The sequence below is a fragment of the Carassius auratus genome, chromosome 37 (genome assembly GCF_003368295.1).
Source record: "Carassius auratus strain Wakin chromosome 37, ASM336829v1, whole genome shotgun sequence".
NCBI lineage: Eukaryota > Metazoa > Chordata > Actinopteri > Cypriniformes > Cyprinidae > Carassius > Carassius auratus.
Genome location: NC_039279.1, coordinates 5520233 through 5543399, shown reverse-complemented (window position 1 = coordinate 5543399; position 23167 = coordinate 5520233). Strand labels below are relative to the sequence as shown.

The 23167-nt window shown below is 36.9% G+C and overlaps 1 protein-coding gene across 3 annotated transcripts in view; it reads right to left on the bottom strand.

Moving 5' to 3' along the window:
* The window catches only part of LOC113055963 (RNA binding protein fox-1 homolog 3), a 377645-nt gene that overhangs the window by 309373 nt on the left and 45105 nt on the right, over nucleotides 1–23167 (bottom strand). For all 3 annotated transcript variants that reach the window (XM_026222362.1, XM_026222366.1, XM_026222367.1), the window contains exon 2: nucleotides 13516–13622. The gene's annotated coding sequence lies outside the window, so the exon portion shown is untranslated. The remainder of the gene's footprint in view (nucleotides 1–13515; nucleotides 13623–23167) is intronic.

Sequence of the window (23167 nt, the reverse complement as noted above, 5' to 3'; positions counted from 1 at the left end):
TACTAAATAATAAGATAAAACAGGCTTTGATACAGTTTTCTCCATTCTGTTAGCAATTCAATGTGCATTTTTGCTTACTCTATTGGGCAGGTGTGTATTATGGATCCAGATTCACAGGAGAGGATGGGATTGGATTTCTAATAAAGCTAATGGTGGCCTGGAAGCAGAACGACAGCCAGGTCTCTTCCTGGAATCTGCCGGGGGCTTGCCGCTGTATTTTAATGCCCAGATGAATTTGTATCCCCCTGTCAGTTGTTTAGAAAACATCAGATAAATCAGGCCTGAAGATTGGTCCCCAGACCTGTGCAGAATCCCAATAGAGCACGTTAACCACAAGCCAGAGGCTGGGCCAATTTTAGACACATCTCGAATTTTAATACAGCCCGGGCTGATTCTCCTGACAGAGCAGTTCTCCATGCTCGTGATATATTAGATCTGATTGGTCAGCTGTCGGGATTGTCACTACCTTGATTACATTGTGGAGATGTAATGTTGGGTAACTGTGATGCCTTCCAGCAGCCTATTGAGGAAAATCTATCCAATACATAGAAATTTCAGAGCATTAGGTGACGGCAGAGTGACATTTACATAAAGTGAAAACAAACAGAGAAAAGGTAAATCAAGCAAGCTGAAGTTAATTTCATAGGGTCTACATCTCTGGATAAATCTGATATTATTTTCTCTTTTTTCCGAGGCCTCTAGGTTATTAAAATGTGTTACCATATAAAAAAAAAAAAGATATTGATGCTTCAAAGGGAAACTTCACAATTTTTTATTTTATTTTTATATTCAGTCATTTACTCACCTGCATCCAAACAAGTATGACTTATGACTTAAATATTAAAAGAGGACTTTTTTTTTTTTTTGCTTACCGGAGCTTTCAAGTTTAAAAAGAGACTAAATAAAGTGGGCTCAAAAGATCAAAAATATTTAATCTAAATGTTCATGAAAATTAATGAAAGTAACAATGTCTAATTTGCAATAAATAAATTATAATAATAATAAAAAAGCAAAATCTATTCAATGAATCAGTTGATTCAATTCATAGAATGATTCACATACAAATAAGACTAAACTTGTTTCCAGAGCTTCTCTAGCTATGCCATAATGTGCCAGATCCCATGAAAGGTGTTAATTCACGTCTTCTCAAATTAGCCCTCTCACTTCAGCAACAATTCTTAAGGGCTAATACGGATGAATTGACACTGGGATTGTGTACAGTTCCACAATTTCAGACAATGTGTATTTATGCCCTTGATGCTCTGGACAAAAATGCCCCTCATCCCTCTAGCGATTGTTCTGCACCAAGTCACAGAGACACCATTAACTCAATCCATGACCTGTCTCTCAGGGTTAGGCCATCCCCTCAAAGCTCATCAGAAAGCCTGACTCTGCTCTAAACACACTGAGGGTAAAGGCCAGAACAAATCACAAACTTCTTTATAAACCTGGTTGTGGCCAAACCACCCAAGGCTAACGATCAGGGCGCCAGATCCCTAGACGTAACGCCTGCTGAGCATCGATACTGGAGAACATCACATTGAGACGTGTGGCTTACAAGTGGCTAACTGATATTAAAATGGAAAAGCCACACAAGGAAAGCCAAAGCTAAGTGTGTTTAATCAAGATGAATGAATCTGTTCCACAAAGCCTCCCAGCGGATGCGGCTGTACCCGCGCATTCCAGACTTCACTCATTAATTACTGTGAATTAATAGTTTTATCCACAACAAGTAAATAAAAGATTGTCACCCCGCAAAAAATTGACTGCAGCTTTTATTAAATACTGTGAAAATGTCAGCTGATTACAGCCAAATTAAAGAGACAAACAGATCAAACTGCATTGCAATCAAAAATAATCTTCATGTTACAAGATTAAATTACCCACTGCATGTTCCGCAGAGACACAACATGGATTGTTCCACTCCTTTGTAATTCTTAGATGGTAATAATTTGTAATCAGAGCCTCTAAGCACTTTTTAGACCCTCTGCACCAGTCAAGACTGTTGGATGATTTAAACAAGTGTTTAATGATGGATGTAAGCATCCTATTTTGGACGAATAGACTGGGGTTTTGCTGATGGAAATTCAGGCGGGAAAAAAAATCCTCCGACCCTTCCTGTGAAATGTTCTTCAAACCTGCCATTATGACAGCACTGGTGATGGAACATTAAATAGTCAAGGACACTTAGTGGACTCAATTTCCTTTGTCAATATTAGCACAAATAGTGTGAAACATGCCAACACAGAAGCTACATCCTCTTCCTCTTGGTACCAGCACATTCATTCCACCTGTGTCATATTAGTGCTATAAATCATTCTTTCAGTCCTCATTTGTAGGTTTTGACTCAAGGTTATGAATTTCTGAAAGAATAATGTACGTTAATTACATTTCTGAGTGACAGCTGAAGAATTCCTTCGTTCAAGCATGTTTACAGAGTTGGAGGACTCTCCATGGAGAGAAATTAAAACGAGCTCAAACAAAACCAACGTCAGTTTGAAGTTGCCCCAGCACTTTGAATTCATTTGCTAATTTGTTGTACGCAAAGCAAACTGTTAACGCATTGTTCAAACAAAGCATTTTGCAAATGACATGAAGAACTCAATAGGTGTTTTTTGAGTCATTTGTGAATTATGACAAGGTGACTTCTATTTTCAAATTTATACTGGCAATGTTTAGAAATGCTAACATGCTCTTTTTTTGTGTTACTTCACCTTAGCAACTATTATAATGTACAAGTTGCTATTTATGCTCACAGAAAATGCTCTCACACAAAATTTCTACCAGATAAACATGTGTCTACATATTTAACGTTTATGAAGATTTATCTTGTTCGGTTGTGAATTGGTTTGGGTAGTTACTGGGGGTAGGTCTTGATAAGCCTAGGGCTTCTACATATCCCTTTTCGAACAGGTTGATTATTATGCTATATTTATTTATTTATTTTTATTATTATTATTTTTTGTTTGTTTATTTATATGGATATTTCTTACCCATTGCTGTCATTTTTTAATTGTTCGACATAAAGATTTAATTCATTCATTCATTCAATCTGGATTTTTCCAATTCAGCAAGCCTAATTCACACTCAAACCATTTCCATGTAAGATCTGTCCAAAAAAAAATGATCCACAATTTTTAATTTAAAAAAAATATATATATATTATTATTATTTTTTTTTTTTGCAAACACAACCTTATGCTTTCTAAAGATGATAGCTATATCACACATAATGTGTGTTATTCTGAATTGAAACAAATAAATTATAATTTGGTTATTCAAATGCTTATATGAATATATATATAAAATATATATATATATATAATTTGACTTCAAAAAACGCAGGGGGGTGATTATGAGGTTCAAGTTTACTTTTAGATTAATACATTTTAATAAAAATGAAGATAAGTAACTATATTTTAATAAATAAATTATAGTTACATACTACGTGAATATGTTCAAATCATTTTTACTTACATGCATATGCTTAGTGAATGACAGGCAGCCAAAAACTAACATTATAACCAGACATCCCATGTGCGAGACTGGGATATTAATACCAATGGCTCATAGAGGTCACCTTTATTTGAGCAGTGTGAGAAATATAGACTTATTGAGAAGGGCTGGGCTGAAGATTAGAGTATTGATTTTGCACGGTGAGAATCAGGGTGAGTGAGACCTGGGAAAGGGAGCGTGTTTGTGAATGCAGCTGTTCACAGAGATGGGTGGGGTGTGATACATATGACACGTTTTTCTCTTGAGTGAATGTGACAGGGAACAGCAGCCTTGTATCTGCCATGAGGAAAAGGTGAACACACTCACCTCCATATCTGCATGTGAAACACAGAAGGACCATTTCAGTTGAAAAGAACAATAGCAAAATTTTACTATATTATACTGAAGGTGTCATCCAATTACTCATTACCATAAAGTTGAACTAAGCTTAACTTTGTCCTATCATTAACAGTCAAAATGAAAAATGCCACATATGAAAAATATCAAGTCTCATTAAAAATGAATGACTTCTGGTTGCATTGTCACTGCAATTCACTTTAAGTGTGAAAACCATTTGCTTGCATTATCATAATTCTTTTAGTGGACTGACACTATGCAGAAAGTGTGCGCAAATAAAAGGCACTATCTGCGGAATCTATTCAGTCTCAGTGAATTCCCCTCGGTGTACAGTATTTTTTTGTCAGTGGAGGAAAGCCTGAAATATACAGCCAGAAACTTATCACAGAGCTTTCGTTGGACCAAAAAGGAAAGTAAAATAAATGGGACTAGCTGAATGCTACAGGATAGATGTGCCTAGGGTTTCCAAAACTTCTCTAGAAAGTAAGCAGGATGTCTTTTAAGTATTGACTTTGTGCACAGCTGAATGTAGCTCATCCTGAACAGGACACCAATATTGCAATCAGATCTGGGCAGTGCTCAAAGTGAAAAAAAAGGTAGAAAAATGTCAAATAAAACAAAATTAAATTAAATTAATCAAATAAAATACTTTAAAAAGCAACATTTTAACAAACAAAAAAAGAAAAAAGAGAAAAAGAATACACATTTAGTATGGTATTTATTTAAATATATTTATTTAAAACAAAAATTGAGCAAAATATCTCAAACATCAATTCTGAGCCTGAACTGGTGTGTCTGCCCCCACTTTTAGCACTGAGTGAAAGGAAAAGCTTACAAAAGGCACATGCGGAGAGGCTGAATTGACCAGCAAGAATAAGTGCTTTGCCTCTGAAAATCCGTTGACATAAGCAAAAAGAAAAAAGACCAATCAAAGTCTAACCACAGTTGATCCCCAACTTATTTTACTCAGTCCTCTGAGGGCAACACATAAAAGGCTACGCCAACTTTAGTTCATCTTTTAACAAAGTGTATCCTCAGTCAAAGCATGCACTTCCTCAGCAACTTTTAGAGCGATGAACAAACCCATCAAGGTTTAAAGTAAGACCCGGTCTAATATAGTGCACAATGACCAGCTCAATTCAATTAGGTCATAGTAATCATTAAGTATATTGAGTAAATATATACAGTATTATATGATCAGTATTGTGACATCTGTCCATATGCATCCATAATTTGCACAGTGCAGTTTCAAAAGTTGAAATTAGGAACATTATGGCTATTTAACAGTCCCATATTTCACACTCCCACTCCCAGAGTCCTTAGAGACTAATAAATAATACATGCCTACAAAACACGTGTCCTATCCAAATGTACTCAGCACCAGGTGACACAGCTTTCACAGGAAACCCCCTGCAGTTTGGCCCTGCTTCACATGTCAAATAAAGTGGGGACAACAACAGTGTACCACCCCTCATCTTGCCCTCTCCACCCTGCTTCACTATCCCACGCCAGCCAGCCTTTGTGCCAGGCCCCTGATGCCCACGGCAGATGGCGGAGTGGGCGGCAGGTACTAGCCTCCTGGCACCGCGAACATCTGTTATCATTACCAAATGCTAATTGCCATCAATCAAGACAGCTCCCAAGTGTGTTTATATGAAAGGTTTATAAGTGGAGGTGTGTGCAGGAAGGGGGAAGGTAGACATAAAAAGTGATGTCTAAATTTGCCTCGGAGCAATGGCAGGGGAGCACGTTTCGGTAAGAGGAAGTTATTACCATTAAGGTATTATTGAGGGTGGCAATGTGCTTCCCTTGTTAATGTATAGCCTATGAGCTGAGCTGCAAGGTGTCATTCTCCCCTATCAATAGTTGCCCTGTCGTGCTCTGATAGTTTTCCAAGAGCAGCTTCAAGGAACGAGGTGAACTATGTACAAGGTAGTACAAGGGCATAATGTCCAGACTGATGCAGCACACAAGTTCGGAAAAACACTTTTACATACACCAAGCCAACAGAGGGGACATCAAAAGTACTGGGGTCGGCTCCAAAACAATGAATCCACCAATTATTGTTTGACCTCAAACTTATTTTTTGGAAGAAATAACAATTTGTTAAACAAAAGTATAACTCCAAACAAATGTCAAATTGTCCCTCCTAAATATGCATTGATGTATTAAATTATTATTCTTTATATCCAGATCAATGCATCATAGTGTAACCAATATACTGCAATTTTATTGTTGGACTATACAAAAGCATAAAATATTACTGTAACCAACTGTCAAATTTCCCCACTCAAACATGACAAAAAAATAAAAAAATAATAAATTGTATATATATATATATATATATATATATATATATATATATATATATATATATATATATATATAAAAAAAAACTATAAAAAAATTTTGTCACATGAAATGCAGATGTACTACATATATTTTTGTTAGTCTGCTAGCATTATAACATACAATTATTCATTTATTTTATTGTAACAATAAAGTTTTTAAGACTATAAATATAAAGCCTGGTGCATTATTTTGCCAATATTCAACTACAGTGCAAAATGTATCTTCTGTTGTATTTTATATCTTTTGGGGCATTTTTATAAATCATTCCAAAATAATAAACCAAAATCAGATGAAATCATAAGAAGACTGTAGGTTTAAAAATAAAATTCCTAAGTCATTCAAAAAAATCTTTCAAAATCTAAAAATCATTCAAAAAAAAAAAAGAAAAAAAGAAACATGGTCAGAACATATGATTAATCTCTTTAAACTACATTAGTGTTTTGAGGGAAATTAAAAAAATTGCACACATATACAACTCTGTACAGCAGTACAGGAACATTATTTCCATATCAGCTGCAATGTAAATTTAAAGAACTAGAATGCTACATTTTTATAGCCATGGAGTTAAAAAGCAGGTTAAAATGGCTCACTGCTCTAGAGTACAAGCTCCCTTACTGTTTATTTACCAGTAAACTGAGACACTGAAACCTGTGTCTGTATGGCCGGACCTCGGCTTTACTGTGTCCTGACTTTGCTGTATGCAGACCAGCAGGTGGGTGTGCGCTGGCACTGGCAGCCGAGGAGGGGTGTGAGGACCCGGACCCCTTGAGGGAGATGGTGGGCTGACTAAGCAGCACTCTCTTGGATCCATCGGCCTGAGCTGGTGCCACCATGCCACCTGCGCCAAAGAGGAGCACTGTGGCCGCCGTCTGCTCTAACAGTCCATTCGCAGCCATCCATATGGCTCGAGCCTCGGGGGATGGAGGGTGAGGAGGTTCATTTATCTGCACATCACAGCTCAGGATATCACGTACATGCGATTACATGATTCATTATCTTGTTTCCATATTTTCTGCATTTTATTGTAATCAGTATAATTAGGCAACTTAAACCTTGGATTTACACAAAGCTTCGATGGACTGATAATGTGCATTTTCTGCTGTTTTGGCAAATGTTGTCTTTGTCAGTCACAGCTGGCCTGTGTCATGGGCACATCTGTGTCCACTTAAATTACCCTCTAAAGGGTTGCTAAATAAGTGTCGGACCTCACTGTGCCCATTTTGCTGAGAAATTCATGCAACAATGGCGTAATTTCTCTCTATTAGATTTTCCCACAGAAAATTAAACAACCTCACTCCATTGCACAGCAGCATTAAGAAACCAGCTTGGAGCCAAGTTCACCAAAAGTCTCAATTAGTGAAAACCAACGATACTCTGTAGTGATGCATTTTGTTACAGGTCCCTCATTTTATATTGGACTTCAAGAAGTGACCCAAACAGTACGCATTTTTACATTTTTAAAATGTATAATAAATAAAATAATTATTATTACAATAGATATTTGTAAATAAATGACCACAAGTATAATGAATAAACATGAAACATAATATATCTATAAATAAACATTAACCTAACACTAACCTTCATTAACCAAAATCAATAACCAAAATAACCATACACTGTGCAATACTTTCACAACTTCCCATACAAGTACAAATAAATAAATAATACAGATATATTACAGGAATACTGCAGAGAAAAAAAAGGAATCACACATATTCTCTTTTACAGTCCATCTGCAGTGGGATATATATGAAATGACACTCAGCTATGCATACATGTGCACAAAAAAACAAAAACAAAAAAAAAAGTGTTTGATTGGTATGATATGCTTTGATGTATTTTTCTGTCACATAGCATGCACACTTTGACAGTTAAATGACTGACCTAATTTCTGATAGTAACACCTTAGAAATGTGAAAGAGTGAACATGAATAAAGTTGCGGGATTGCAGATTAAAAATGCAACTTCAAAGCCTGTAGGTGCAATTTAATTTTTAATATGTTTACAGCCTACTGCAATAGCGCCAAATGTTGCAGCTTTAATTTTTTTATAATTATTTTTAAGAATGGGGGTGTGTGTTCATACATCCCTAATCCATTACATCTGAAAGGATGACAAATGTAGATATTTGCACTAATTTCTGAAGAAACCATATACAAGATGTGTTTGGTTAAAGTGTGCACATTACATACAGTATATCTAAAAATAAAATATCCTGTGATATTTAACCTAATAACACAGTGTAACATGGCCACAAATCATGGTAAAGGCACAGGCCATTATATAGAGCTATTGTCTCATCTTTTCCAAATCCCAATCCCTGTCAGAGGACAAATGCGGGTGAGGTATGCCAGGGCCTCAGCATGGCTGTGCTAACAAAATCACCTTTATCCACATAGACAGGTGACAGCGTCAGCAGTTGGGCTGCCGGTGGAACAGGCTGTGTCTGCAGGCCATGCTGTGCCAATGAGTACAGAGTAGGAATGTATGTCTGAGAATGTGGAAACTTGTGTACATTTTCCACAGTTTAAAAGTATATAAGCATATTTAAAATTTTCTATCATAGGAAGGTGTGAAAGGTTTTGACCATTAGTGACTATGAGAGAGCTCTTTGAAATCATCATGAAAGCTGATTGTATTTTTTAGGGATGCACAATATTATAGACACTGATAAGCAGATAAAAATGTTTCATGTTATAGCCAATAACTTAAACATCCAATATTAAAATTATATACTATTTCATCCAGATAAATTAAAACAACAACAACCAAAAAATGCTGTAAAAATGCTACAAGTGAAGTTAGGTGTCAAAACATTACAGTGTGCATGAAAAAGTAAGATGAGATTTGCTAAAGGTTACAATTATTAGAGAATTATTAGTGTGTTTAACTTTAAGTGAGTGTAAAATGACAGCAAAGATAATGTAAACAGTAAAAACAAGAGAGGCACACAATTAAATATCCAATATTGGCCGAAACTATAAATATAGAAAGAAATCTGTAATATCAGATGATAATATGAGTCCAATATATCATCCATTTCTAATATTTACTTTCTAAACACTTTTCTGGTATTACTTTAAAATAAAATAAATAAATAAATAAATAAAATAATTTATAGTTTATCCCAGTAATATCAAATCAAAATGTGACAACTTGATCAAAATTTGAAACTAAGTTCCTTTTTCACTGATAGCACTAAGGGCCATGGGAGCAAAGTCAACCAATAGTAAAACTTAGCATATTACAAGTCCATGGCTGAGGGAAACTCCACCATATGGCCACAAGCATGTTTACTTTAGCTCTACCCCTACTCACACATCTGGACAGCTTTATCCTTTAACTACCAATTCGCCATGTAACAAGGAAGAATTAACCAAAGATAAGACCACTGACCTGGGGTTTTACTGAGGGATAGCAGTCTCGACAGACAGGAAAAAAGGGAAGTAAGCACAGGTGTGCAGGACGCTTATAAATCCCCGAAAAAAAAGCTAAACTATGTATTTGGAACCTGTGTTAATGTCAGTAAGAACACAAGAATGTGAGGAAACAAACAAGCCATCCACTTTCAACAGGTAGCAAACACAAGCTTGATGGCAAAAAGACTTTGTGGCAAAGCGTTTTGAAGAGACGCACATTTCTGAAGCTGCATGCCCTGAAGGACCCTCAAGGAGCGACAGAGAAAATACCGAAAGGTCTAGTGCCTGAACAAACATCTATTTTCATGAGTCGTGTCAGTGTTTTCATGCACTAGATGGCATATTCAGCAAACAAATGATAACAAGCAAAACACAGCAAACTCATGATGAGGGTTAGCAATCAAAGGGAGGCAATTTACAAGGATACGATTGGCTGAGGCAGAAAGGATAAAAATTCTCAAGAGCAAGTTGAGTTCAATCTCCGCCAGGCACAGGTATGTAATCTATGTAGTGAATGACAGGTCATACTCCCCCAACAACAGAGCTGAGATTTATACCCGTCCATCCACTTATCAAAAGTGTCATGCAGAAAAATAATCTTCTGACAAAGAGTGATAGCACGCTTGTCCTTCGCCAGAAAAAAAGGAAAAAATAGAAAGTATTTAAGTAAAAGAAAGTACAGCTTTCAAAATAAATCTCCGCTAGGTTAATAAAGTTGTCGCAAGCTGGATTTTATGAACTCAATGTCAATAAATAAATAAATATATAAAACATCATTCGTGGGCATTCCACCCAATATGCTTATTATATTACCCTTTTCAACAAACAGGATGACAATATGTTCCAATCAAGCCTCTCGTCTGATTGGTCGATGCTGTTTTGGGACCACAAATGGCACATTCCCATGGCTACCTCGTCCAGAATGACTTTGAGCTCGCTGAACTGGAGCAGTTCTGATGGATTTCACTTTAACAGCCTTTAGAAACAGGCTGACAGGTCTGAGAAAGATGAATAAATGTCATTCACTGAATCTGCTGCGTTGATGCATGGGGGCCATGTGTCGTCGCTTGGCGAGGATGTTTGAGAAATACTACAGTTAGCTAAAACTCTTTCCCTAAATCATATGTAAGCTGGCTCAGGACTCATGACAAACATGTATGAACTGAGAGAGAAAAAATAAACTGTGCAGGAGCTGTAATTCAGCCTCCTAATATAATCAATGACTTACAGTGTGTCCTAACCACACACAACCCCACAAAAGCTCTCTTTCATGTTAATCTCGGCTTTTGTCCCAACCAGCTGTGAATGTGACATGGTTAGGATAAAATATGAGTCATATAAGTCAAGTTAAAGGACATTTTGACAGTCGCTGCTAACAGTGGAATTTCCTTGGTGTCAAATTTGACTCCACATAACATCAAATATATTTTCTGTTTCATTGTTAGTGTGCATTTTTTGGTAGTGTAGACAAACAAATTCTTGTTGGAACGTTGTCACGTGGTTATGGCACAGTGCAATATTAATGTGATCTGAGAAATGAGATGGAAGTTAAAATTGTGTCCAATTACATTTCAAGATTATCTGCTACAGAAAGTAATCAGAAGGAAGCATCTATAACAGAGCCATTGATTAATGATAAAAAAGCAAAAAGAATAAAACTTGTCTTAGATATCGGGTATCCTGTGTTGTGACATTGTTAAATTTTTGATTAAATATTTAATTTGACATAAAATCATGAATAAAAAAAAAAAAAAAAAAAATTAAGTTAATATTTATTTTATTCAGCAAAGATACATTAGGTTCAGAAGTGACAAAGTCATTTCTACATACACTACTTCAAAAATGTTTCTTCTTTTGCACTTACTATTTACTATTTACTAAGTATCCTTGTGTTATGTATATTAAAACAGAAAAAACATTTTCAACATTGATAATAAGAAATGTTTCTTCAGCAAAAATAAATAAATAAATAAATACAATTTTTATTCATATTAAAATAGAAAACAGTTATTTTAAATTATAATTATTAGAACAATTAAATGTAATATATTGTAATAACAGTAAAATATTACTGTTTTTTATGTATTTTGATCAAATAAATGCAGACTCGGGGAGAATAAGGGACCTCTTTCTAAAACATTATAAATTCCAAACGTCTGAACAGTTGTGTAAGAAATGGTTTCATGTTTAATATACAAAATATTAAGACATGGTTGAAATTATATTCAGCATTTTCTAATTAGTAAGAGCAATATTATTTGTAAAACTACTACTGCTTTCAGATGCAAAGTTTCATTATATTCATATAATATTACAATATATCCAATATTACAAGCCACATGGAAAATTCAATTTTGCTAAAGGTTTTCCATACTTTTCATATAATTAGCCATTTGTTATATATAGCAATGTGACACAAAATAAGGGGCAACATAACGTTTACCCACTGACACATCTTACCCCGCACTCCCCTACAACTGACCGAAATCTTGGCAAGTCTATCACTCATATGCCAGTGCCCTTGTGAGTCTTTAATTTTTTCCCCCTTTTCACTCTCATGGAGTTGCTGTGCCGTCCCTCATGCTGAGTATGGGAAATGAGCCTTCCTATACCAATTTGTCCTGGTCTTCCAGCCCACTGTACCTGATAGGCCACCTGCCCTGGGCCTCTCATTGCACCCATGTAGGGGGTGGCAGAGCCCTCCATGGACCCTAACCTGCAAACTCCTCTGCCTTAATGGCCACGGCGTTGCCCTATCGTGCCATGCAGCCAAGCATGGCTCTGCTCCACCAGACGCCAACACTCTCTTGGACTGCTAATGACCTCCTCCATTCCCATCTTCCGTTCTACTCCAGACACGTAGCCAACCCTTCCCCCATAATATGTTGTTCCCGTTCATCACAAGTGCAAAGGATGACAGTTTGTAATAAAAGATTTGTATTACTGGAATGAGTCTACAATACACGTATTCAGGAATATTATGAGATTCAGACAAAGGTTTTTGAGAGGGTCTTTTCACCGCTTTTCACAGCTTTTAGCTGGTCATGCACTTGACCGTCGCACTGTGTGAGTTCAGTAGCTCAAGTGCTCTTACAGACACTTCTCTCCTCACATCCCCCACCCCGCATACTGGGGCTGAATGAGCAACTAGCATCCCCTTGGGCACATTCATTCCTAGGGTGACTGGAGCAAGTGGAGATTGGAGTCTGTATTTACTTAAAATGAGAACAGATTTAGAATTGGAGGGGAGGAAAACAGGAATTGCAGCCAGATCCTAACATACTCTCTATACTAATTCAAGTGGCTCTTGAAATTATTCAAAGAGATTCTCAAACACTGAAGGTGTTTCTGATGTTTGATGAAAGCAGTCATCAAACCCAGCGTTGTCCATGGACACATGCTAGTAAAATCCCACAACAAAACCATATCCCTATTCAGTACATTCCTAAACATATAAAGAAACAACCACTGAAACTGTGAGATGCCATACATGTACAACACACTCTTATTATGTGCTTTCATACACTAGAAGTGTTTCATTTACTATTGCATACTGAAATGAAGTGTTCTGAAAAATTCTAAACTACTGTATGAATTATAAATTATTAAAATTATTTGTATACAATGACTTTAAAATCATATCATTCATACTTATTGTGCTATTCAGCTGCAATAGATGTATTACAAGATGTAAAAAGTGTGTGTGTGTGTGTGTGCGGGGGGTGTATGAACCTAGAAAAAAATATCTCTTGAAAAGGCAAGTACAACACTCAAATAGAATTAATCATATAAATAACATAAAAAAAAACTATGCAACTCTCCCTAGACAGTTAGTTCTATTCAAGACTATACTTCAGAAATGAACTTGGGTTTTCTTGTGTGTGGCTTACCAGATCACAGAAGTCTTGTATTTTTCCGGGAAGTAGACTGGTTGTTTTCCACCGCTATCAGAGACTAGGCTTCAACTTGTAGCATTTCTTCTTGTCTGAATGGGATTCTGAGGAAAATAATGCAGAGATGAAAAAGAACTGTGAGATGCAGAGAATTACTAGCTATGCACTGCTATCAAAAAGCACCATAACGCATGCCAAATCTAAACATGTACTCATGTTAAACAGAAGGATTTTGTGATCCTTTCTCTTCCTGTAACTGCAGTCAAAGTGGTTTTAGAGCGTTAGAACCAACCAATGAACAGCCCATGATCAAATCCAGCCAATAAAAACAAATATACATGTCCTATAACAAGCCCATTGACAGAAAGAAAATTACTTTTAGTAGATTTTTGGTAACACTTTAGAATAGGTAACACTTGTAGAATAAAGTCAAGTAGAATTAGACATTAATATGTTCCTAATTAGCACTAATACATGGCTAATAATCTAGTAATATTCATGCTAATAAGCAACTATTAACTTTTTTCCTCTTAAGATCCCTTGCCAGCTTTAATGAATAATGAATAACATTTTCTGTAACACTTTATTTCAAGGACCAATTACAACTACTAACTTGTTGCTTATTAGCATAGCGTATTGGCTGTTTATTAGTATAAAGCACAATGCCTTAGACTTAGACTTATTCTAGATGACCGTATTTTAGATCCTGTGGGGAAGTTGTGGCCTCATGGTTAGAGAGTCAGACTCGCAATCGAAGGGCTGTGAGTTCGAGTCTCGGGCCGGCAGGAATTGTGGGTGGGGGACTGCATGTACAGTTCTCTCTCCACCTTCAATACCACGACTGAGATGCCCTTGAGCAAGGCACTGAACCCAAAACTGCTCCCCGGGTGCCGCAGTACAAATGGCTGCTCACTGCTCCGGGTGTGTGTTCACAGTGTGTGTGTGTGTGTGTGTGTGTTCACTGCTCTGTGTGTGTGCACTTTGGATGGGTTAAATGCAGAGCACAAATTCAAAGTATGGGTCACCATACTTGGCTGTGTTTCACATCACTTTCACTTTTTCACTTTCGTAATCCCATACCTAAATTTAACAACTACCTTATTGACTATTAATAATAAGCAAATTAGCAGTTAATTCAGGGAAAACTCTTGGCTAATATATATATATATATGTATACACACACACATGAATATCTGAAAAGCAAAAAGTATTTGAGAATTGACTTGGACTCTGCTTCAGAGACTTGCTCGAGTTTGCATATCACTGCACCAAGCACAATCTACTCTCTCTCTCTCTCTCTCCCACTCCTGGATGGACAGCAAGCTGGAGGTCATCAATGATGCTGACGGAGAAAAATATGATGGTTTTTTTGTGGAGGCCTGAGGCGGCAGGCAGGCTCGGGTCAGCCCTCTACCTTGCCCAAACAGAACTATTCATTTCATTGCCCTTGTACAAGCATGAATTCAGCACTGAACATTTGTTCTGTGTCTTTTTCAGAGTCTCTCACCTTTCTTTGTACCCCAGGTCTGTGGCGCATTTGAACTGCATCTAACCGAGACTGTTCTCTCTCACTTTAACACACTTTTAACAGTCATTCTCCTGGGACGGTTATTGCTACAGTTGTACTCCAGTTCTTTCTATTCCAGTGCTCAAGAAGAATACAATTTATCTTGTTAAGCGTCCCACACATCTTCCATTTTTAACAATACCTTACCTTCTGAAAGATATTTTTTGTTTTTTCAAATCCAAACTCGTATGACTATCTTTCCAATTAACCAAGCTGATGCCGAAGTACAAACTTGAGAATCTGCCCAGTGATTGGACTTGAGTGCACAATACTTAATTTAATTCCATATTAACTGCATTTATTCCTGCAAAAAGAAAAAATCAGCGCCCTCAGCTGTAAACAGATACCATTCCACGCAAATCTGTCTTCTCAATCGCTTGATCAGGGTATCTGTTCTCCAAAGTGTTTCAAGAGCCAGCAGCTTTGGGGCAGACAGCTTTGAAGCCCCTGGAAATACAACGCCAGCACTGAGAAAAGCTCCACTTTAGCTCCCCGTGTCCGCCCCTCGTCGCTTTTCTGGCAGCTCGTACAATCCCTCTCCTCCAACATGCCTTCCAAAAATAAGGACAGACGATCTCAGGATTCTTTAATGAACTGTCAAGCGCCTCAGCTCCAGGTTGTACACAAAGATAGGCACCTCAGCGGATCTCAAACTTACTGTACAGAATAGAGTAAAAGAGAAACCTGTAGAAAAAGGCTTTCACCTGAGTATTTCTATCTCGTGTTAGGTGCTCTCAGGTTTATGGCAAAGTAAGCATTCTAAAGTGTTGATTGCTGAAATGTTAATTTGCTTGTGCTTGACCTTTATAGTATTTTGGACAATAGAAAATCTGAGGTGACACATTTCACGCAATGAGACTCCTCGATGACACAGATCTGTGTGTGAAAGAAAAAAGGCCAGTGAACTATTTCAGCTTTTGACTAGACATTATTCAGAAGTATTTATAAAGTTTTAATCAAAATCACTGTTCTCCACCAGAAGTACTTTTCTGTACTGAAAAAAAAAAAAAACATTAACGCCAATCTATGATAAATGGAATGCACAATCTAATATATCTTGTTACGAAGAACATAATTATCAAAAATCGTCACTTCAAAGAAAAAGAAACCGCAAAGGCTTGTAATAAAGCTATTGTAAGAAAAGGTCTTGTTAAAGACAGGAGCTTGCTTTAACCTGAAGGCTGAACATGCCTGCACATACTCACACTCACATCCACACAAAAGATGTTGCCACGCAAGAACGCAATGTACAATTACTTTGTGATACAAAACCCACACATTAGGATAATAAAGAACATTATGCCAGTTTAGCACAACTCTAATGATAGACCGCTGAAAATAGAGCCTCTCTCAGCTGAGGTACAAGGACATGAAACTGTGTGTGAACTTGCAGGCAAGCAGACAATCATTCGCAGAGTAAGATTCAATAAACTTTAGGGGAAAAAAATTGTCATTATATTAACCAGTCAATAGTTGCAGGTTATAACAAATCCAAACAACCTTCTGCTTTCTAAGCAACACTAATTTGATTGTCTCTGATATTGTGTTATTTGAAAGTCTGCTATCATGGAAGAAGCAGCTCGTTCAGAAAAGGGATGTGAGGATTATGCACATGTATGTTATTTGTGCTCTGTTGCATTTTCTGTGACAGTTGCCTGACATCAGCACCAATTGGGATGCTTGCAAGCTTGTTTCTAGTGAAGGGGACACAGATTTATTTTATTATTTTCCAAAAACAACTTGTGTGTCCGCAGCACCCTGATGCAGGGTCTACACCAGAAACGAACAGCATGTCAAAATAAAACTGCGCCCTCAGTAATCAGTGACGCTGTCTACACTGGATGAATCCATTGCTGCAGGCTGCAACGTACTTTTAGCTGAAGGACTCTTTGTTTCTATTTCTACAAGACATTTTGTTTTCCCTGTTTGTCTGAAATAAAAATATCACTTTTTTGTTAATACAATTATTTTATTTATATAACATTAAATTATACATTTTACCAGTCAGAAGTTTGAAATATTTATTATTACATTTTATAAGTTAAACCATAAGTTTCTTATGATCACCTAGGCATCATTTATTTGATTAAAAATACATTAAAGACAGGAACATTGTGAAAATATTATTACAATTTAAAATAAACATTTTTCCTATTTAAATACATTAAAAAATATTTTTATTTAAATGATGGCAAAGCTGAATTTTCAGCAGCTATTACACCAGTCTTCAGTGTCACATGATCCTTCATAAATAATTATAATATGCTGATTTGGTGCTTACTTATTATTGGTACAAAATTTTTAATAATTGTTCTATAATCAGTGTTGAAAATAGTTTTTGCTGTTTATTTTATTTTATTTTCCATCCATCCATCCATCCATCCATCCATCTTCTTCCGCTTATCCGGAGCCATGTCGCAGTGGCAGCAGTCTAAGCAGAGACACCCAGACTTCCCTCTCCCTAGACCCTTCCTCCAGCTCTTCCGGGGGGATACCGAGGCGTTCCCAGGCCAGCCGAGAGACATAGACCCTCCAGCACGTCCTCGGTCATCCCTGGGGTCTCCTCCCGGTGGGACGTGCCTGGAACACCTCCCCAGGAAGGCGTCCAGGAGGCATCCGGAACAGATGCCCGAGCAACTTTAGCTGGCTCCTCTCGATGTGGAGGAGCAACAGCTCTACACTGAGCTCTTCCCGAGTGGCCGAGCTCCTCACCCTATCTCTAAGGGAGCGCCCAGCCACCCTATGGAGAAAGTAGTTTTCAGCCACAGCTCATGACCATAGGTGAGAGTAGGAATGTAGATCGACCGGTAAATCGAGAGCTTCGCCTTGTAGCTCAGCTCCTTCTTTACCACAACAGCAGGTACATCAACCACATCACTGCAGAAGCTGCACCTATCCGCCAGTCAATCTCCAGCTCCATCCTGCCCTCACTTGTGAACAAGACCCCAAGATACTTGAACTGATACTTGATTCTGGCAAACCATACGGCGCCTCAGGAGGGGGAAGCAGTGCCTTGCCAACACTGTTTACAGTGGAGGTTGGCAGCTGTTGACCTCAACTGGGGATATCATCGGAGGGTGGAAGGAATACTTCAAGGATCTCCTCAACCCCACTGACATGTCATCCGTTGAGGAAGCAGAGGCAGAGGGCTCAGAGGTGGACTCGTCCATCACCCAAGCTGAAGTCACAGAGGTAGTTATTTTATTTTATTTTGAAAATCATGATAATTTTTCCAGGTCTTCTTGAAGATTCTGAAGTTTAAAAGAATTACATTTATTTGAAAAATAAAATCAAATAAAAAATAGTAACATTATACATGTTTTTACGGTCACATTTGATCAATGAATAATTGAAATTAATAATAAGATGGGATATTTTTGAGCACCAAATCAGTATATTAAAATGATTTCTGAAGGATCATGTGACACTGAAAACTGGAGTAATGGTTGCAGAAAATTCGGTTTTGCCATCACAGTAGTAAATTACATTTTCAAATATATATCAAAAGAAATCAGTTCTTTGAAATTGTAATGTTATTTTAACAATATTACTTTTTACTGTTTTGGATCAAATAATTGCAGCCTTGGTGAGGATAAATTTTTTTTTTATATACAATGTATGACATAAAACTAAAAACCAACATTTTGTTTCATTTTGTTTCGAAAGGGAAATCAGTTCTGTGCCAGTGCCCTCAGCCTCAGATTGACATGTTCTCCAGTGACACCTATAGCCACAACAATCCTTGACCCACTCTCCACTTCCTTCAATCGCAACCCCCCTCCCCACCACCATCCCTGGCACCACCTACTAGTGTGCTGCTAGAATCCACTGAAGTGAGACCACTGTGAAAATTCATTCTGCAGCTTCCAAAAAGCGTTTTGATTCTTAAACCAGGAACGTTCAAAGTCCCGCTGTCCTCAAATAACCTACATTGACAGACCATACTGCACTGAACTGTGATATGCTGAGAAGTTAATGACAGTCTCAAATTAATGGAGCCTGCTGATCTGTACAGACAAAAGGAATTAGAGTAGGGTTGAAGTAGCTGATGATCTGATATATGTATTAAATGACAAAAAGAACAAAAAAATTATATATATATATATATATATATATATATATATATATATATATATATATATATATATATAAATTTATCCATGCTGCTTCAGCACCACATACGAAATGCACACAAACTGCATACGCAATGCAGACGAATTATGAGGTTTCCATTGGGAAGCCTCTTAAAAAATTTTTGAAAAAAATTCCCTGAAGCAAACCCGGCGGCATCAGCTGCATCCATGTTAGCACGTCACGTTTGATGTGGTAATTTCACAGTAGGCATACACACCGGTTTAAAGACTCATTCTCGCCCCCTACAGATTCGGCTAGGTATATATCCACACTAAAATATCAAAGTGAAAGTCATCATAGCTCGCGTAGTATAGACCCAGCTCCCAACCCAACTTTGAGAATAGATTAACGGCAATATTTTTTTTAATCGCCCGATAAGAGTCTCACGTTAACGTAGCACGTTAACGCCGATAACGGCCCACCACTAATATAAATATAAATGGCTACAGTTTAAAGGTACAGTAGATGGCACTAGGGATGGGAATCATAAGGAATTAAATATTATAGTTTCTCAATTCAACTAGTTTAGTACTTTTAAGATAGAAATGTTCTGAAAAATATATGAAATTCTAATGTCGCATTTATTTCACAAAATATAGAGCCATTTTTCTGTTCTCAACACTAGATGGCAGTCATTGGGGCGAACGGCCCCATAAAAACATCATATAAACATTGGTTTTTAGGCTGTATATTGTTTTAGAACATTACCCATTCATTATAGGGATCCCTGCCTGATAGACTCTGCCTTTTTTTTCTCAAGAAGATTCAATTAAGAATATGTCAAGGGGCCTGAGGTGCCTCTTATATATAGCTTAACTCCAGTTGGTAAACAACTCCTCGCCTATTTTCTGTGTTTGGTTTAAACTCAGATCTCAGAGGACACACTAAACTCCACCAACAGTGACTACACTGTCGAAGAAAACGAAGAAGCCAATGGTCCCCAGAAACCCTTTTTGTGCATGTATAAAGGATTTAAAAATAATAAAATGCAGCTAATTAAAATAGTGTTTCCATGAGATGTTAATGAGGTTTTTGTAACACTTGGATGGACGTCCTTACATGATGTAGTTCTAATCCCACTGAGTCAGTGCTCTTTGTCCTTGCATAGCTGGCAGCTATAATCCACAAAAAAAAAAAAAAATACTAAGTCAAACATAATTACCGAGCAGTCACATCTGCACATTCAGAAAGTCACTGCATTACTCATCATCAACATCAGCCCTTTTATTCCAATTTTTGTCATAAAAAACACCTAACCGTGCTCAGTGTCTTCCCTTGGTTTGTGTCTCTCTCTCATGACTGCATTCTCATTGTCGACGTCTGGCTCATTTCAAATGAAGCATGTTGCGGTAATGAGCCCATGATGATATCAGCCGTCATGTGTAACCACACATCAGACTGTCAGCAGTTCTGCTGCGGGCTGAAGGTGAGGGGAGCAATAACAACGTGTTTTTGTAAGGCTGCCGCCCACTCTCTGGCGCATTCGGGCCCTGTGCGTGCAAGCCTCGAGGGAAAGCTCCAGACGAGGGCTACAGGATTATGCTTTCTCCTCGACAGATTGCGTGTTTATGCTACTACGTTAACCGACAATATTCAACAAGCACACATTACTTTCTTTTACAAGCTTTCTTAAAAGTGTTGTGCAAACAAAAGACAAAGAGCATTTAAAGCCACAGGTAAAGTAAACACATCCCAAACAAGGTGGTCAGTTTCTCAAGGGGGCAAAGAAACACACATGCCTTAATTAGGTCAAAACGAAGAGGTCCCCTCCACGGGCTGCTCGATCACCAAAAAATAAAAATAAAAACACCTACAGGCTTCTTTCTTTACAGGCTTAAAGCTGCATGTGTGTTCAAATACAGTCTGTTCTATCAAGAATGCAAACCGTTTCTTCCCCCATTACCGAGCCAATTACGGAGATAAAGTGGACTCTCAGGAACGGGAGTGCTCTCGTTTCTAACATCTTTAGTCCTGAATTCGACACAACACACAATGAACCTGACACAATGCACCTGATTTGCCTAAAAACATATTTCACAGGCTGTGTGGGAGACCAAAAGTACCTTATACAATCAGATTGACCCATTTTTGGAAAGATACACAAAGCAGTGAGGTTATATTAGAAGGATACCATGTACCAACTTAAGAGGCAGAAGCTCTACAGCGCTACTGTCTGTATTCATATTCTTTTCAGTGACTGTAAAGGGTCTTATTTGCTTAATCCTTTAAAGAACAAGAAAAATTGGAATTCATGCTTAGTGTTGTATGAAGAAAAAATTGGAGAAAAGAAAGTGTGGTCAATATTCGCAAAATCATTTTGAATACTATGAAGTGATGCAGCAATAAATATGTTTTGGACTAGAAAGTCTGAATATAAACATATTTGAAACACTCTTTTCTACACTATTTGTCTAAATAAATTACAAATAAGACACTAAAATCTCAAATAAATAATTTCAAAAAAAATGAAAGTCAGAAATTAGGCATCACAACATTATAATATAAAATATGAAAAATGTATATTCATTTTGAGATTTGCAGTGTTATTATACTAATTATATTAAACAAAAAAAACTTTAACTTGATGCACTAAAATAACTAAAGTAGGAATAAAAATGTATTAAAATATATGGACAAAAAAATTATTTTAAAAATAAATAATACTAAGAAAAATAATACTAAAACTTTAAATACAATTTAAATGAAATAGAAAAAAATATCTAAATGACTCTAAAATAAAACTAGGTTTGCAAAAGACAACATTTAACAGTTATTCAACTAGTTCTTTAGTAGTGTTAGATGACAGCAAACATAATTTTCAGTTGCAAAAGACAAATATCTTAATATCAGCTGATAACCAAAACATTGTGTGCACCTTTTTCGATAAGGACAAACAACTGCAAGAGGCTTCTAAGATGTCTATTTTCATCCTCACGAAGGCATGATCTGTGCTCATTAATGATTCCTTGAGGCTAAAATCTGCTGAGATCTGTAGATATATAGTCATGTAATGTTCCCTGCTGGATTTCCTATCGATGGGCTAAGTGTTTGCCCCAGCGGTGGCTATGCAGAAGAGTGTAGTGTGAGCATTTATTGTTGTGGGGCAGTGGCAACTTACACCCTGCCTATCTGGCTTCAGAGTGCGGCCATCAGCAGGGTCTCCGGGTTGATTGGCTGTGGCACTTCCTGAGTGCCAGGCAGAGAAGGATGTGACAGAGTGAAGGGACGCACTCTGGGGAGGGGTGAGGGAGACAGAGCTACTAAATAAAGTCACAGGTCTCCGCACTGCCCAAAACACTGCATGGAAACAACACAAATGGTGTGTGTGTGCATCCTAATCTGACCCTATATTTCACAGATAAATGCAAAATGTGCCAAAAAAATAAGAAACATAAGTTCAACAAAAAGTATAGAACTGGTTCTATAAAAGTGTGTGTAATTTATAATATTTTACATACTCAAATACACACAATAATAAATTATATTCTAATGTATATTAAAATATTTTAATTGCAAAATATATGTCACAATATTACAGTTTTTTTCTGTATATATATATATATATATATATATATATATATATATATATACATATCTATATATATATATATATATGTGTGTGTGTGTGTGTGTGTGTGTGTGTACATACTTAACCATATTTTGTTGATAAATTTGCATATAAATTGAGATAAACCTGACAAAATCTCCAAAAACCTCCCTTTGTTGACGTCCTTATTTGTAAAACTGGTTTAAAAATAAAGTAAATCAAGTTTTTTTTTTAATTGTACAAATGCTAAAAGTTTTCCTACCTGGCCTCAAGGCATACGGTTGAAGTTTTCTGGGCAAGTGAAATCAACCTCTTTTCGGTGGTTTCATCTGCGCTAAGCTATAAACAATGGTTCATGAATGAGACTATTTGAATGAAAGATTAAACACTTTCACTGGAAA